This window comes from Pongo abelii, chromosome 10 (genome assembly GCF_028885655.2).
Source record: "Pongo abelii isolate AG06213 chromosome 10, NHGRI_mPonAbe1-v2.0_pri, whole genome shotgun sequence".
Classification (NCBI taxonomy): domain Eukaryota; kingdom Metazoa; phylum Chordata; class Mammalia; order Primates; family Hominidae; genus Pongo; species Pongo abelii.
The window spans coordinates 85,720,357-85,735,837 of record NC_071995.2 but is presented as its reverse complement, the minus strand read 5'-3'; the positions used below and the strand labels follow the sequence as shown (position 1 = coordinate 85,735,837).

The 15,481-nt window shown below is 34.0% G+C and overlaps 1 long non-coding RNA gene across 1 annotated transcript; it reads right to left on the bottom strand.

The window, feature by feature from the left end:
- Positions 1-10,760: 10,760 nt before the first annotated feature.
- LOC112135861 (uncharacterized) lies at positions 10,761-12,298 on the bottom strand. Its single transcript, XR_002917093.1, has 2 exons — positions 12,024-12,298; positions 10,761-11,153 (listed from the first exon to the last, which is right to left on the bottom strand). It is a non-coding gene; the product is annotated as an uncharacterized LOC112135861 (long non-coding RNA).
- Between the last annotated feature and the right edge of the window lie 3,183 nt (positions 12,299-15,481).

The following is a 15,481-nucleotide window of genomic DNA, read 5'->3' as shown; positions in this document are numbered from 1 at the left end:
AGGCTACTATAAAGTTTTGGCTTTATTTTCAAAGTTTCTGACAGAATTTTCTGTAGGAAACTAATAATACTTTTTAAACAGCTTCTGAAGTCTCTTGCATATGATTGCTGTAATATTCTCTAAAAACTACTAAAATTTGGTATGACTTTCTTATTTCAATATTGAAATAACTGGGCTGCGTAGTAATAAGCTTTGTCAGGATTTTCTCCCTTAGAGCCCACAGATTTTCTGAAATGCAAACCTTCAACTGATTAGGATATAATTTCTTGATTTATTCTCAAACAACATCAACAACAGGCAGAAGGATCTGTTATTTTTCTTTCCTTGGGAACATTTCTAAGCCTAATGAAATTTTTAAAAGGTCGAGTAAAGGTTTACTGATTTCTTTGCTCTTTTCCCTTAATCTTCTTAATGCTTTGTATGCCATCTAGAATTGGTGCTTTATCAATTTCAAGTGCATTTTTGTGTTTTTAGAAAATCACTCCTATTTTTCTTTGTGGCTTAACTTGTCTGTATTGCCTGAAAAACAAATCAAATATTTGAATCAATGGAGTACCGTATTAGTATAAACCTATTTAAGTTATGACTCAATTTTTTTTTTCCTGAAAAAGATAAATTTGCTTTTATTAATGCATTGGCACATACACAAATTACAGATATGAGATTATAAATCTCAAAGTTATGCTTGTTACCTTCTTCAGAAACAATATTAAAGTATTCTTAAAAAACATTTCCCATAAGATTATAGATACTTGGGCAAATAACTTATCTTCCCATCAAACAATTAGAGTTGCTTTCCTGTTAATATGGAAAATATTTCTTGGTAATATCAGACATGCAACTCTCTGAAAATAACTTGTATATATTTGAAAGCATCATAAACTTTCTTAGGCCATGATAATTTATAAAATTATTGTCACAAAATAATATCTCAAGTTTGTGGTTACCAAGAACAATATGTAACATCATAAATAGCAGAAAACATTCCTGTCCCTTTTTTTTTCTACAAGGTAAAGTATGTTTTACTAGTGCATATCTTTATTGGTATGACAGTTTATCCAAGACAAAAATAGTCTTGATTTTCATCTGTTGTTTACTTGATGCTTTTCTCAAGTACATACTGTAAATGTACTTATAATTAAAAATGAGGGGAACTACCTAACACATATCAAATACTTGCCTTATGTCAGGTATCTTTCATAAATTATCATAAGCCTTTCTCCAAAACAACTCTCTCAAAGAAGATGTTTTTTCTATATTGTTTTATTCTTTTACAGAAAGCAAATTAATAACCAGTGGATGTTAAGTAAATTTCTCAGAAGAGAGACAGCTAGTAGACTGCAGAGCCAGGATTCATGTTTCAGGCCAGGACTTTCTGACTCACAAGAGCACAACATAAGCTGAGAGAAAGGACATTTCTTCCACTATCCTTCATTCATGGTGGATGAGGAAATGCACCTTTAAAACATTATGGCATTGCCAAACCAGAAATGTATATGGATTTCTTAGTCTTCTCCATTTAGGAATGCCTTTGGTTGCAAATAAGAAAATTAATCTCACACATGCATCACCAAATGACCCAAATGGGATTTATTTGTAATATGTAAGAAAAAGTTTAGGGATTGATTAGCGTAGATGTTCAGTTATCACCGGGACCAGGATTCTTGTTATATTTTTGCTTAGATTTTCTTAGATATTGTTCTTATTGCTTTTTGTCCTCACTTTTGTTACCTCATGGTAATAATATGGCTACTGTACCCTCAGGCATCATATCTGTGTGCCTGTTACAGGCCAGTGGAAGAGGAAAATAAAGGGATGCCACTGGTGGATGACTTCTTACATTTCACTGGCTTAAAAAGTGTCACATGCCCCTCTCTGGCTGCAATGGAAGCTAGGATATAAACATTTAATATTTGTATTAGAGAAGGGATAATGTGTTTGGAAAGAGAATTTTGAACATCCCATCTATAATGTATACTATACACACATTATCCTACATACCTTTTTTTTTCTGGGAACTAACCCAAACCTATGTTTTCATTCACCTCTTTATTCAGTTATTTAAGATATATTAATTCAGTATTTATTGCTGGGTGCTTTAAATACATCTGTGATTTAAAAGACAGCATCTATCTTAAATAAGCAAAATCAATTACAGATGAATTTCAAGTCTAATTGTAAAAGCAAATGGAAAAAGCTTTTTGAAGTAAAGAGAATAATCTTTTAATCTTGGAGTAAGCAAAGATTTCTTAAAAGAGTCACAAAAATACTAGCTGTATAGGAAGAGATTAATATATTTAACTATTTTAAGAGAAGTTTTCTGGTCATCAAAAACACAATTTCTAGAATGCAAAGAGATTCTATAGCATGGAAAAATAGTGAATACACATTTCTATATATATTGAAAAATATATGTATTTTTTAAAATCGTATACAATCAATAAAAAAAGACACAAGTCAACTAAAAACACAAAATGTGAATATTTGATTAAAAGAATATGTAAATGTCTATAAACGTGCAAAAAGGTGTTTAAGTATATTAATCATCAAAGAATTCAGATTAAAGCAATGATCAGATTCTACTACATATCAGAATAGCTACAGTGAAAAAGACTGAAAATTTCAAGTGTTTGTAAAGAAATCTTGTTTGGAGAAACTGAAACTCTTTAGTGAGAGTTCAAATTGGTATAACCACTTTTAAAACTTGTTTGGGACAATATTGACTATGACTAAATATATGCACTTTATGGACTAGCATTTCCAATCCTAGGTATATTTCCAAAATAAATCCAGACATATGCCCATGAATAGAAATGTAATAAAGTTTATAGAAATATTATTGATCACAGCCAACCCTGGTAATAACCCAAAGGTCTATCATTGGTAGAATGGATACATAAATTATTTTTTATTTATGTAGTGGAATATTATTCTGTAATGAAAATAAACAAGTTAATAATTGCATGCAGTAGTGTGGATGAATCTTATAAATATGTGTTGAAAGGTGAAACAGTTTTAGAGCATGATATGGTTTGGCTGTGGCCCCACCCAAATCTCATCTTGAATTGTAACTACCATAATTCCCACGTGTTGGAGGGTCCTGGTGAGAGATAACTGAGTCATGGGGCCAGTTTTCCCCACATTGTTCTCGTGGTAGTGAATAAATCTCACGAGATCTGATGGTTTTATAAGACGTTTCCCTTTTTGCTTGGTTCTCATTCTCTCTTGCCTGCCGCCATTAAGATATGCCTTTTGGCTTCCACCATGATCCATGAGGCCTCCCCAGCCACGTGGAACTGTGAGTCCATTAAACCTCTTTTTCTTTATAAATTACCCAGTCTTGGGTATGTCTTTATCAGCAGCGTGAAAATGGACTAATTAATATAGAGCATTTTATTTATATAAAGCACAAAAAGAGGCCAAAGTAACCTATGCAGTTAAACTCAGAATGGTAGTTAGGCCTTGGAAGAAGAAAAAGAAACAGGAATGGAGAATAAAGGGAACTTTCTCAGGGCTAGTAATAAACCAAAATAAAAATATTGGTGATCATTACACAGCTGTTCTATATGAGAGAATGCATCATGCCCCACATTTATAGTATATTTACTTTTCTTTCTGAACATTATCCTTCGATTTTTAAAAGTTTAAAATAAAAAAAGAAAGAAAAGACAAATCAAACAGCTCTGACATGGAACTCATCAAAGTTGACTAACAGGAGAGATATTAAACAGTAATCACAAGCATAACTGTGTTAATATGAGTTTTGCTAAGCAGATTAAAGGATAATTGCAGGTCTTTCAAAGAGAGTTAAGCAAGCCACTGTAATGAATTAGAAAGACACTATAATGAACCTGAGGATTGGAGAGTCTGTGAAGATTCCTCTGAGGAAGTAAGACCAAAGATATCGCTTAAAGCATGAGCCCATAGACTAAGAAAATGGCAGTGCAAATAGGAAGAAGTGAACTAGTGTGCTGTTTTTGGAATTACACTACTGCTATTTTCTCACTTCTATGTAACATACTGTCTACCAAGTTTCTCATCTCGCAACAATTATGCCCACAATCTCCTCTAAGTCCTTTGTATATAGGCTTCCTAAGTCCTTTTTAAATAGGCTTCTGAAGCTGATAAGCAGTGATAAATTTAATGTGGAAGATGAGAAGAAGAGATACGTTAGAGATCACAGGTTCTGTGATGAACCTAGATATGCCAGCTCAAAGTAGAAATAATACAAGAGGAAGTTGTTAGGAGGCCAGATGGAGAGTTGAAATTTGGCCTTGGTAAAGTACTCATCCAGGAGGCAAAACTATTTTGACTGAACAGATTGATTTCTCAAATACTGACAAGAGATTAGCTGAATTCAATTGCTTGCCAATAACACTGAAATAACTGCTTGATAACTATGTACTGACTGAAAGAGATTATGAATCTAACATATCAAGACACTATGCTCCATATATCAGTCAGGGATCAACCAGAAAAACAGAACCAGTAGGAAACACATACTGTAAGAAATTGGCTAACATGATTCTGGGAGGTGACAATGCAAGTTTGAAACCCCTAAGGCTGGCCTTTAGGAGGAGCATGCTGGAATGCTGGGGCATGAGCAGAAGGTAAAACTGGGAATGCTGGGGCATGGGCTATTCACAGGCAGTTTCTGCCTCCTCAGGGAATCCTCAGTTTTGCTCTTAAAGTCTTTCAACTGATTGAATCAGGCCCACACAGATTAACTAAAATAATCCACTGAAGGTCAACTGTTTGCAGACTTGAATCTCATATACAAAATGCCTTCACGCTAACACCTCGACTAGTATTTGGTTGAATAACTGGGGGCTACAGCATAGCCAAGCTGATACATTAAACTTCCTTTTTTACTGCAATATATATGATTCTTTAATTTTGTTAAGTTTTAATTTTTCTTTGCTCACATCAGGCAGAGATTTTAATATAATCAAATACATTAGTGGTCCATTTGCATTAACTCTTTTTATATATTTATTTTAACATGTATGTACTTAAAAATACCTGCTTTTAAACTTTCTCTTTACTTATTTTAATGGACTTTTTTCCCCAGTACTTTTGCCTACAAGAGTGACAGCACTTTCTGAATGCTCTAGTATAATTTGAAAAAACAAGTCTCTACCTCTTTGATATGCTAATATTAGCCTCTCTGGGTATCAGGAATTTCAATGTTCTGTAAAAATAACTGAAAAAATGCATATTTATATATTTGAATGTACAAAGCTATTTTATTTCTCACTTTTACATTTGGTGCACGAGTTTTTCAATATTATCACAAGGTAAACCATTATCTTTCTCCTACCCCTCTAGTCTACTTTGTTGTGAAAAGACAAAATAACCACATTTCTTTCTATTAACATATTTGTTGAATGAACAGCAATAGATTTATTTTACATTATTTTTTATAACATTAAGATTTTAAATATTCTTTTAAATTTTCATTCCTAATTTTCTGTAAAAATATAACTCTGCAGTATAATTTTAATAATAATCTGAATGAGAAAAGAATGAAGCACTTTAGGAGTTCAGAGAAGGAAGTGAATGGCTCTTACTAGAAGATATAGGAAATATTTTATTGACTAGGATATAAATTTGTCTTGGTCTTACAGTACATGAGTATCTGACAGGTTGAGAAGGAAGTAATTTACTCTGGAAGACAGGAATATATCGTGGACAAAAGCCCAGAGGAATAAAAAGGCTTGAAATATTCAAGTGAATGGTAGAAGTTTAGTGTAAATGGAGAATCGAGGTCACGAAGCAGAATCAGGAAAGAAATCAAGTTGCAGAAGTTGGCTGTGTTAGGGATTGGATTTACGTGTTTCAAACCAAAGAGTGAGTAGTCAATAGAAAACCATCAAGCCTATTTAGGATTTTAAACCTTACTGATATTTATCTATCCCCAGTATCCCCAAGCCTACGCAGTACATGATACATAGCTGGCATTCATTAAATACCTTTGGTGATTGAACACATCCTGTGTAATGTATGAAAAACAGATCTATTTTTAAACAAAAGAGCTCTTTTGGTTGTAATAGTGAATTTGCATGGTGATAGTGAGAAATGGGTGGCAGAAAGACTAAATAGGAGTTTAGAAGAGAAGAGATTGGGTTTGAGAACATTTTTTCTAACTATAAGGATTTTAAAAGATAGATTTTATATATGAAAAGTTCAAAGATATTTTTATGAAAAAGAGCCAGTTGTGCATTGTAGCACTGAATCACACTGAAACCTGTCTGTGAGCAATAATGTTTACAAACATCTAAAACGATATCAGTTGGGGAATAGTACTATGGCATTTCATAGAGTTTTTTATATTCTTTTTTGTTAAGAGAGATTCTGAAAAATGTTTTCAAACATTGGATCAATGTTGTGAATTTGCCAATATATTTTTCGGTGACAGTAAAGATATTCAAGAGATAACTAGCAATTGGATCTGAAATAATACTCTACCTCTGGGATTGCATTCTGTTTTCTGCTGATGAATAATTGGTTTTTATCCAAAGGTAATGCTTTCTTACAGGCTGGAGTATCCCACTGTGTCTCTGAAAACTTTTTATTCTCTTTGCATAAATTGATCTCAAAGATTAAAGAATTCGTAGTTGTGATTTAAAGTTGAATTTATTGACACCCATTCTTATTGAGTGTAAAAACAGATTGATGACCAATTTGCTTTAATCCTCTTGCAGAATGGGTGGGGTTATTTCAGAATATTCGTTGGTTAGCTTTTTCCCCAGTGTCTGCCAACTTTAACATCCTGGACAAACTAATTTGTTTTTAAATTGTGTGATTTAAGATTGATACTGCATACCAGAAAACAGAAAAGAAAATCCCCTTGAGCTTACATTTTGCTTAAAATTATAATGGAGTTGAAATAAAGCCAACCCTAGCAACGATTCCATGCAAACAAGTAACACATATGAAAAAATACTTTTAAAAATATTAACAAGAGTGAATTTTTAAATACAGTTCTCTAATCATTAATTTCTGTAAGAAGAAACTTTGATAGGAAAAACTTACATACTTTCAGAACGACCTAAGTGAAGTATAGACGAAGAAATTTATCCAGATACGTGGAAGCAGAGAGAGAATGTTCTGTTTGATAGATTCTTCAATAGCAGATAGGTTTCAATAACTGCATCAATTCAGTCATAGACTAGGACTTTTTGGGAGTGTATCCATTCTTTCTTTTTCTTTTCGGATCCTTCCCTGATAAAGACTTTTGGCATAGTGCAAACCTCAATTGTGTCTTCATCCCACATGGCAGGAATAGTATATTCTAGTAAATTGGTTTGACTGAGGCATTCGTCTTCATCATTTTTACTGTTAAAAATCCAATCTAAACTTCAAGTTTGACTTTTTACAACTAATTCCATTTCTCTCTCAGCATGCTCATGAGCCCCTAAGATGTGTACCTACTGTCTACCTAATGTGATTTCACAGATATGTCTTTAAATGGTTAATTAGGCCTTAGGTTCTGTCTTCATTCATTAGGCATTAAATAAGTTCATGCTCAATTAGGTGATCAAACTTACTCATAAATCAATAAGTGCAGGATCAACTGAATATGATTACCTCTCATTTAATGGCAAGATGTTCACGGTAGGGCAAAAGTGCATTAAGGCCCTCTAACTTTGGCACAGGTAGACACAGGTAGATTCCTTGCCATAGAAAGCATGGATTATTTGTTCTTCCAGAATTATTTAATGCATACTAAAGGCACTAAGCACTGTGGTTTTCATAGGAATTGGAATGAGAGAAAAAGTAAATCTTCCATTTTTCCTGAATTTTCAGAATTGTATTAGATTTATTTTAAATTTATCAGTGTACCAATTTACCAAATCGAGCCCAAGAAAGTGATTGGGCACAATAGAAAGAGCTATGTACTTTGTAAAGTGGATGGGTGTCTTTGTATAGCAACTTTAGTACCAAATGAGACTGAAGATGGATCGTTAAGTGTGGAGCAGTAGATGATGGAGATATTTCAGGTAATGATTGAACCATACTATAGTACTCACTTCACTTTTCATAAATAGAAAATGCTTGCATTAACTGGCTAAAATTTTTTGATGATTGCTGCTATGCAGATCAAGTGCATAATGCATGATTGTATTTGCACCAAATCTTAACCAAAGAATGTACGAACCTTACCAGTTACCCATTTTTTTAAGCCAAGGCATCATGTGAATACTAGTAAGAATGACACCATATACTCTGTTAGAAGAACAATTGCAGAAAGACTGCTTTTTCTATAATATACTTCCATGCGAAAGGGTTGCAAGTGGAGGAATTAACAAACTCTTCATCTATCAGTTACTTTTAACTTATGTCTCTGTTTCTGCTTTGCTGTGATTAATTCTTGCCAGTCTTGTCATTAGCAATCCTCCAGGTGTCCTCCAGTCTATAACTTTTCACCTTCTTCAACTTCTATCTTACAGCATTGCTTACTTCCAAACACAAGTTACAGTTTAACCTGATGATGGGCTTAAACTGAAGTGAAACTCTTTGATGAAAATTTAAAAATAATCTTAGTTTGTAGACTCTTTGAGGGTCTTGTTTACTTTTGCACTTCAAAATTATAGCACAGTATCTGAACATAATAGTTTCACAATGAATATTGGTTTAATAAACAATTCGATTTTTCAGATCTTCATTGCTGTTAGTATAAACATTGAATATTATAATTAAATGTTCCATTATACTAGGGATGTTTCAGTGCTTTGAGATGATTATAAACAACTCTTGGCTGAGCCTGCGTACTCTTTGCCAGGCACTACACATGTATGAATGGAATAATTGCGCACCTATGAGAAATTTATTTAATTTATCTACAGTTGAAGAAATTAAGGAATAGACTGGTTTAGTGATTTGCCTAAGATCACAAAGCCATTCATAGGGCTAAAATATCAATCCAATAATCTAATTTCAGAGCACGGTTTCTTAACAACTCTGTTATAAAATAAAAACTGACCATCAAGTTTAGCCAAGATTAGTATTACCCAGATATTTGGATTTAATGATAGGGTGGACAACTCTAATTTTGTCAAAAATGGTAGGAACAAAGTTACTATTACCTAAACTGTGTGCAATAAAATATATTTTAGGACAAAAATAGAAATTACAATACTTAGCATAATAAAGGACAATTATTTAGGTTGACAAAAACATGAACTAATCAGTGTACTGTTCTCATTTTTTCATTTCACTGCTCCCTGATAACAATGCTTTCATAGATGGCAATGGCAAATACACTGGCATTTGGGAACCTTTTCTGTATGTATACTATGCACTTTTGCCATGAACCTTTCTGTTTCCATTTGTCTCCTTATACCTAGAACAGATTTTAATGTGCCCTGGGAGCCTATACATTGCAAAAGGGCATCATTTGCTTCTTGTGGAGATGAGAGTATGGTCATTTCCCCAGCTGTCCTGCATTTCAGGGTATCTGGGCAGGAAGCCAGGAGCATTAGAAAATTAGACTAGGATAAAATCCTCTTGAGTTCATATGCAAGAAGGTATTTTTTAGTGCCCTCAGGGATCAAAGGCGAGGATAAAGCTGATTCTTTATAACTGGGTGACACAAATTTAGAGTAGCATGAATAAATAGCTATGTTTGAGGCTATGTTAAGACATGACTATTTCTTCAAACGACAGGTTCAATTTTATCTTTCTCTTTAGCAGCAGATTCAGCATTGAATCAGTTTCAGTACTTAATTATTTCTGATAGCAGATAAAAACACAGTTTCCTCATATTTCCTTAAATGTTAAAACGTTTACAAAGTGGAGCATGGAAGATAGCACCCATGAGTAGTATATTTGTGTTCTCTCAAAGCAAACAAAGGAAGTGAGACTATTTCCTATTTCCTTAGAAATGGGTATAATTATGTTCTGTATAGTTCATCAGTTACATTTTATTACACTTAAATAATTTCATCTTGCTAATGCAGAGATAACCTACTCTGATTCATGAATTCACTTTTCTGATTCCCCAGCAATTATATTAGCATACTTGAATTACCCCCCATTTCCTGCCTTCTGAGAAGTGAAGAATAAAATGTTTCTCCTGTCAAAGATGAACCCCTTCCTCTGTGATCCTTTGGATGCCACCCCAGCTGACTTTCTCAGGAACTTGTCCTCTGCAGGTAATCTCTTCCACCTTTATTGTTACCCACCTCTTCCTCTCCCTGGAATTTTCACTTAAGCTTAATACTGTTTAATAGAAACTCTGTCTTAGTCCATTTGGACTGCTACAACAAAATAGCACAAAGTAGGTAGCTTATAAAAAACAATTATTATTTACAGTTCTGGAGGATGAGAAGTTTAACATCAAGGCAGGCTTAGTCTGGTGAGGGCCTGCTATCTGGCTCATAGACAGTGGCTTATTGCTTCATCTTCACATGGTGGAAGGGACAGGGTTTCTCTCTAGGGCCTCTTCCATAAGTGCACTAATCACATTAATATCCCACCCTTATTAACTAGTCATTTCCACAAATCCCCACCTCTTAATACCATCACCTTGGGGGTTAGAATTTCTACATATAAATTTTGGAGGAACATAAACATTCAGACAATAACAATCTCCTATTTCAAAAACAAACAAAGCAAACACCTAAACAAGTCCTCTTTTATTTCTACTGTTCTGCTTTCTCTTCATTTTCACACCAATATTTGTTGACAAATTTTACACAGATATTTATATGAAAGATAAAGGATAGGATGATGTCAATGAGATAAAGGAAATACAGAGAGTAGTAACAAATTTTTTATTGAATGTACTTTTATGCCAGAATAGCTCGTGAACATATGTATCCAGTTCTCTATTTTGAATTAGTTATCTATCACTTCATATTACATTATCAAAAACTTGGCTTAAAAAATTACACATTTGTCTCACAATTTGTATTGGTCAGGAATCTGAGCACAAGTTAGCCGGGTCTTCCGCTTCAGGTTTTCTCACAGACTACAATCAAGGTGTCGTCTGTCTTTTGTCATCCCCAGAGCTCACTGGGAAAGGACCCACTTCCAAGTTCATGTGGTTGTTGGCAGTATTTAGTTCTTTGGGCTTTTGGACTGATGCCTTCAGTTCTTTGCCACACAATTCTCTCTAACATGCTGTTAGTGCCATCAAAGTGTGTAACCTGAAAAAGCAATACACAGAGTCTACTGACAACATGAAGGCCACAATTTTTAGTAACCTAATGTCAGAAGTAATAGTCCATCACCTTTGCCATATTAGAAGCAAGTTACTTCCCATTTTCAAGGGAAGGAAAGAATTACAAATAGATGTGACTATTAGGAGGTAGGATCATTGCGGGCTATCTTAGACCTCTATCTGCACTCAGTTTCTCAAGTACTGACTATGTAAATGACAAACATAATTACCCAGAAATAATACATATAATGTAATTATCACAATCATCATCTAAATGTAGTATTGAAGGCATATAAACATAAATAAACAAAATCCAAAAAGTTTATGAATCACCATGTACAATATGATTCAGATTTTATTGAAATAGTAGAAAACATCAGAACTGTGTAATAGGTTGGTGCTATAATTTCAATTATAAAGAAAAACATGCATAGTTTCCATTACCCTTTTTCAATATGCAAAATATGGAAAGAGAAAGAGCAAGATAATGAACCAGAAATGAAATTGTATTTATATTGTATCAAGGAATATTGTAAGTATTTTACGTATGTTATCTTATGAGTAAGCAATTGCTATTGAAAACCCCATTTTAAAGATGAAAAAACTCACCCAAAATATCATAGCTAATAATTTATGGAGTTAGTTAGAATTTGAACTTATGTTTTCTGACCTCAGCATCCAGGTATTTATTTATTTATTTATTTATTTTTATTTATTTATTTGAGATGGAGTCTTGCTCTGTAGCCAGTCTGGAGTGCAATGGCACAATCTCGGCTCACTGCAACCTCCGCCTCCCGGGTTCAAGCGAGAATTCATGTTTTTAAATACCAGGTGAAATTGCCTGCCCACTAGTTACCTGCAAGGTGTTCCAGTATGTCCTTCTGGGATAACTAGAAATGGAAGGCCAGGAGCTGTTAATAAGTCAGAAGTAGTAGACTAAAGACTGACAAAGGACTATGGTTTTTTTTTGTTGTTGTTGTTGTTGTTGTTTTGAGACAGAGTCTTGCTCAGTCGCCCTGTAGTGCAGTGCGCGATGTCGGCTCACTGCAAGCTCCGCCTCCCGGGTTCACGCCGTTCTCCTGCCTCAGCCTCCTAAGTAGCTGGGAGTACAGGCGCCTGACACCACGCCCGACTAATTTTTTTGTATTTTTAGTACAGACGGGGTTTCACCATGTTAGCCAGGATGGTCTCGATCTCCTGACCTCGTGATCTGCCCGCCTCAGCCTCCCAAAGTGCTGGGATTACAGGCGTGAGCCACCGATCCTGGCCAGGACTATGCTTTTTAGAGTGATGATATCCAAACTAAGATCCTTTTGAGAGTGAAAAGAATTGCTATTAATACTTATACAGGAGTAATAGACATAAACAAGCCAGGATCACAAGCAAACTGCGACATTTGGTTACTTTTTCTGGAATGTCCAGGATTGGCTTTTTAAGAAGGCTTTTTAAGGGACTTTTCAGAAAGGACATAACTGACAACTTCTTATCTTTGACTCTCTGTGAATGTGAACATGTATTTATCTGCCAAATACCATTTCTGCACACTTTTACTGCATAACAATCTCTTCTCACACAGCTACCAAAAGCTTCCATTTCCTTACGAGAGTAAAAGCAGTTGAGGAACGGATGTTACCAAAATGAAATTATCAATATCAAACAGTGTGAACAGGACTAACACTTTAATAAAACATACCACTTGGTTAACTAATACACCCCATTCCTAGTTCTGCCAGTTTGCATAACTACTATATCAGGCACATTGTGATTATATTTCTTTATGTCAGTGGTATTCAAAATGACTTTGCTTTCTGGGGAATTTTGGTGATGTCTGGAAATATTTTTGGTTGTCATGATAAGGAAGGCTGTTGGCGTCTAGTGGATAGAGGCCAGGGATGCTGCTAAACATCCTGTAATATGCAAGATCCCCTCTCCCTCCATCCCAACAACAAAAGATTGTGTAGACCAAATTGCTAATAGTGCCAAGGTTGAGAAACTTCATATTAAAAAAGAAATGAAGAGCTCTTGGTTCCATGATTTGTTTTTTCTCTTTACTATGAAAAGAACTGTCTACTCACTTATACACTTCAATAAAATAAATCTATATGGGTGGTGATGATGATCATTAGGACAGTAGGTTAGTGGATCAATTTTAATATAGAACAAAAGAATCCCTCTCTTTAACTCTCCTAATCCAGATGGATTCTTCATTAAGAATCTCACAAGCGTATCTTCAACAAACTCATAAAACATGCCTTTGCTCCTTGACCCTCTGTGTCAGAAAAAAATACATTAAGCCATTTTCCTCTTCAAAAATTTACATTATTATTAATTACCAAAACCAGCTATATAATTATGAAATAGCAGCATTAAAGAGAGAAAGGATAGTCTACTTAGGCAAACTCAACTACACTTAAAAAAGAAATTAATAAAAATTGTTGAATATCATAATCTTTAGAAATTGCATGCTCTATCTTAATAAGTTGAGTGCATTTGAAGCAACTACAAAATAATTGTCAGAACATGTATTTTAAGAAGGAAGGCTTACCTTGATCATTAGGTCACTATAGTAGCTTATTCTTATCAAAGTGCTTATGAATTGTATTTTTGATATTTCAACTATGGAAGTTATAGAGAGAATACAAATTACTTTTGTGCTGTATTTTAGTTTACATTTATAGAGAATCCATTATAAAAAATGTAGACGTATGACATTATTGCTTTATATGCATTTTGCATATATTCACAATCAATTTAGAAAGAAAAAAACTTGAATTAAATAAACAATTCAATTTTTTAATAGTTCAAAACCTTTAAAAATAAAACGACCTCTTTTTAAAATCAGAAAATATAACAAGTTATAAGGAAGCAAATTAAGATTACATAATATATTAACAGGCAGAGGATGTTATTAAAATTTCATTCTTCCAGATTTATGCATATACTCGCATGTAAATGGAACCATTCTGTTTTCCGTTTTATAACACATCTTTATTCTGTTATTTTGAGAACAATTGACTGGTTAAATACCATCATTTAATACCAAGTTTGGTCAAAAGGCTAATTGATGCTTCTTATAATACAACTAAGTATAATTAGCTATCTGATAACCAGGTTATTTCTATTTATTTTATTTAGCCTTTCTGCTTTAATTTTAATAAGAATCATTTCCTATTCACAAGAAAGACATCTAAAAAAAGCTTCTCTAAAATACTTCAAGTGTAGTCTAGAATCCAGTAACCTTCATAAATACATTTTCTAAGTGATAACAAATATTTTGGCTAGTCTATACTCAATTTCTCTACATCCTTTTCTATGAAATACACATATGAACAAACGTATGTAACTACATCTATTGATCACAGGATTAAATAAATAATTATAAATTATTCAGAATGGAAATAAACTTATTTTGTATGGCCTTAAAGAGTCTATCATAAATTTGGATATATACTTAAATGTTGTCAAAAACCATGATGAACCTGAGACTTTATGCTATTTGCAAGCTAAAAAACAAAGTCAGATGAAGTTTTATAAAGTTTTGCTGCAAACATCAGATTCCAGATGCAGAGCAAAAGAATAGTTTATTACTCACTGCAATAGTAGTACCTGATGCATGATCATTTTCTTGTCATGGTCCCATAGCCCGAATTCCCACAGGATGGTGAAACAAAGGCAAGGTGATGCCTGCAACTGCAGTGGGTTGCATAACAAGGGAGGAACCACAAACTCAGAACCCCCCCACCCATTTTTGTGGTCTACAAGCAAACTCCTCTGTAGCCTTGGAGGGAGGCGCTCTATTGGACAGTAAGCAAAACTGCCCTTTGCTCCAGAATGAGCCATTATTTCTGTCTCTCAAGTCTGTTGATTATACAAACATCTTCAAAAAAATAATCTAGAACAGAGGGCTATCAGTGTTGCTGCTTGCCAGACATGCAGGAATGTTCCACATCCCCAGAGAAGTGTCTCCCAACTTGTGGTAGCTTAATGATGATCAGATCATTTATTTGGACAACAATCTCAGCTAGATAATTTAGGTCTGGACTATCTAGTTTTATAGGGCTATGTTGTTCAACATAGTACTAATGTGTTCTAAAACAAACATGTAAGTCAATAAGGAATATTGTAAATTCCCTCTTTGACATACTCTTTTATAACCGTTATATATGAAAATATCTTATGTCGTTCATATTTAATATTTCCATAGGGAGGTAGAATGTAAAATAAAGCCTTTCCTTAAAAAGTGCATTATAGAGGCCAGGACCAGCGGCTTATGCCTGAAATCCGAGCACTTCAGGAGTCTGAAGCCAGTGGATC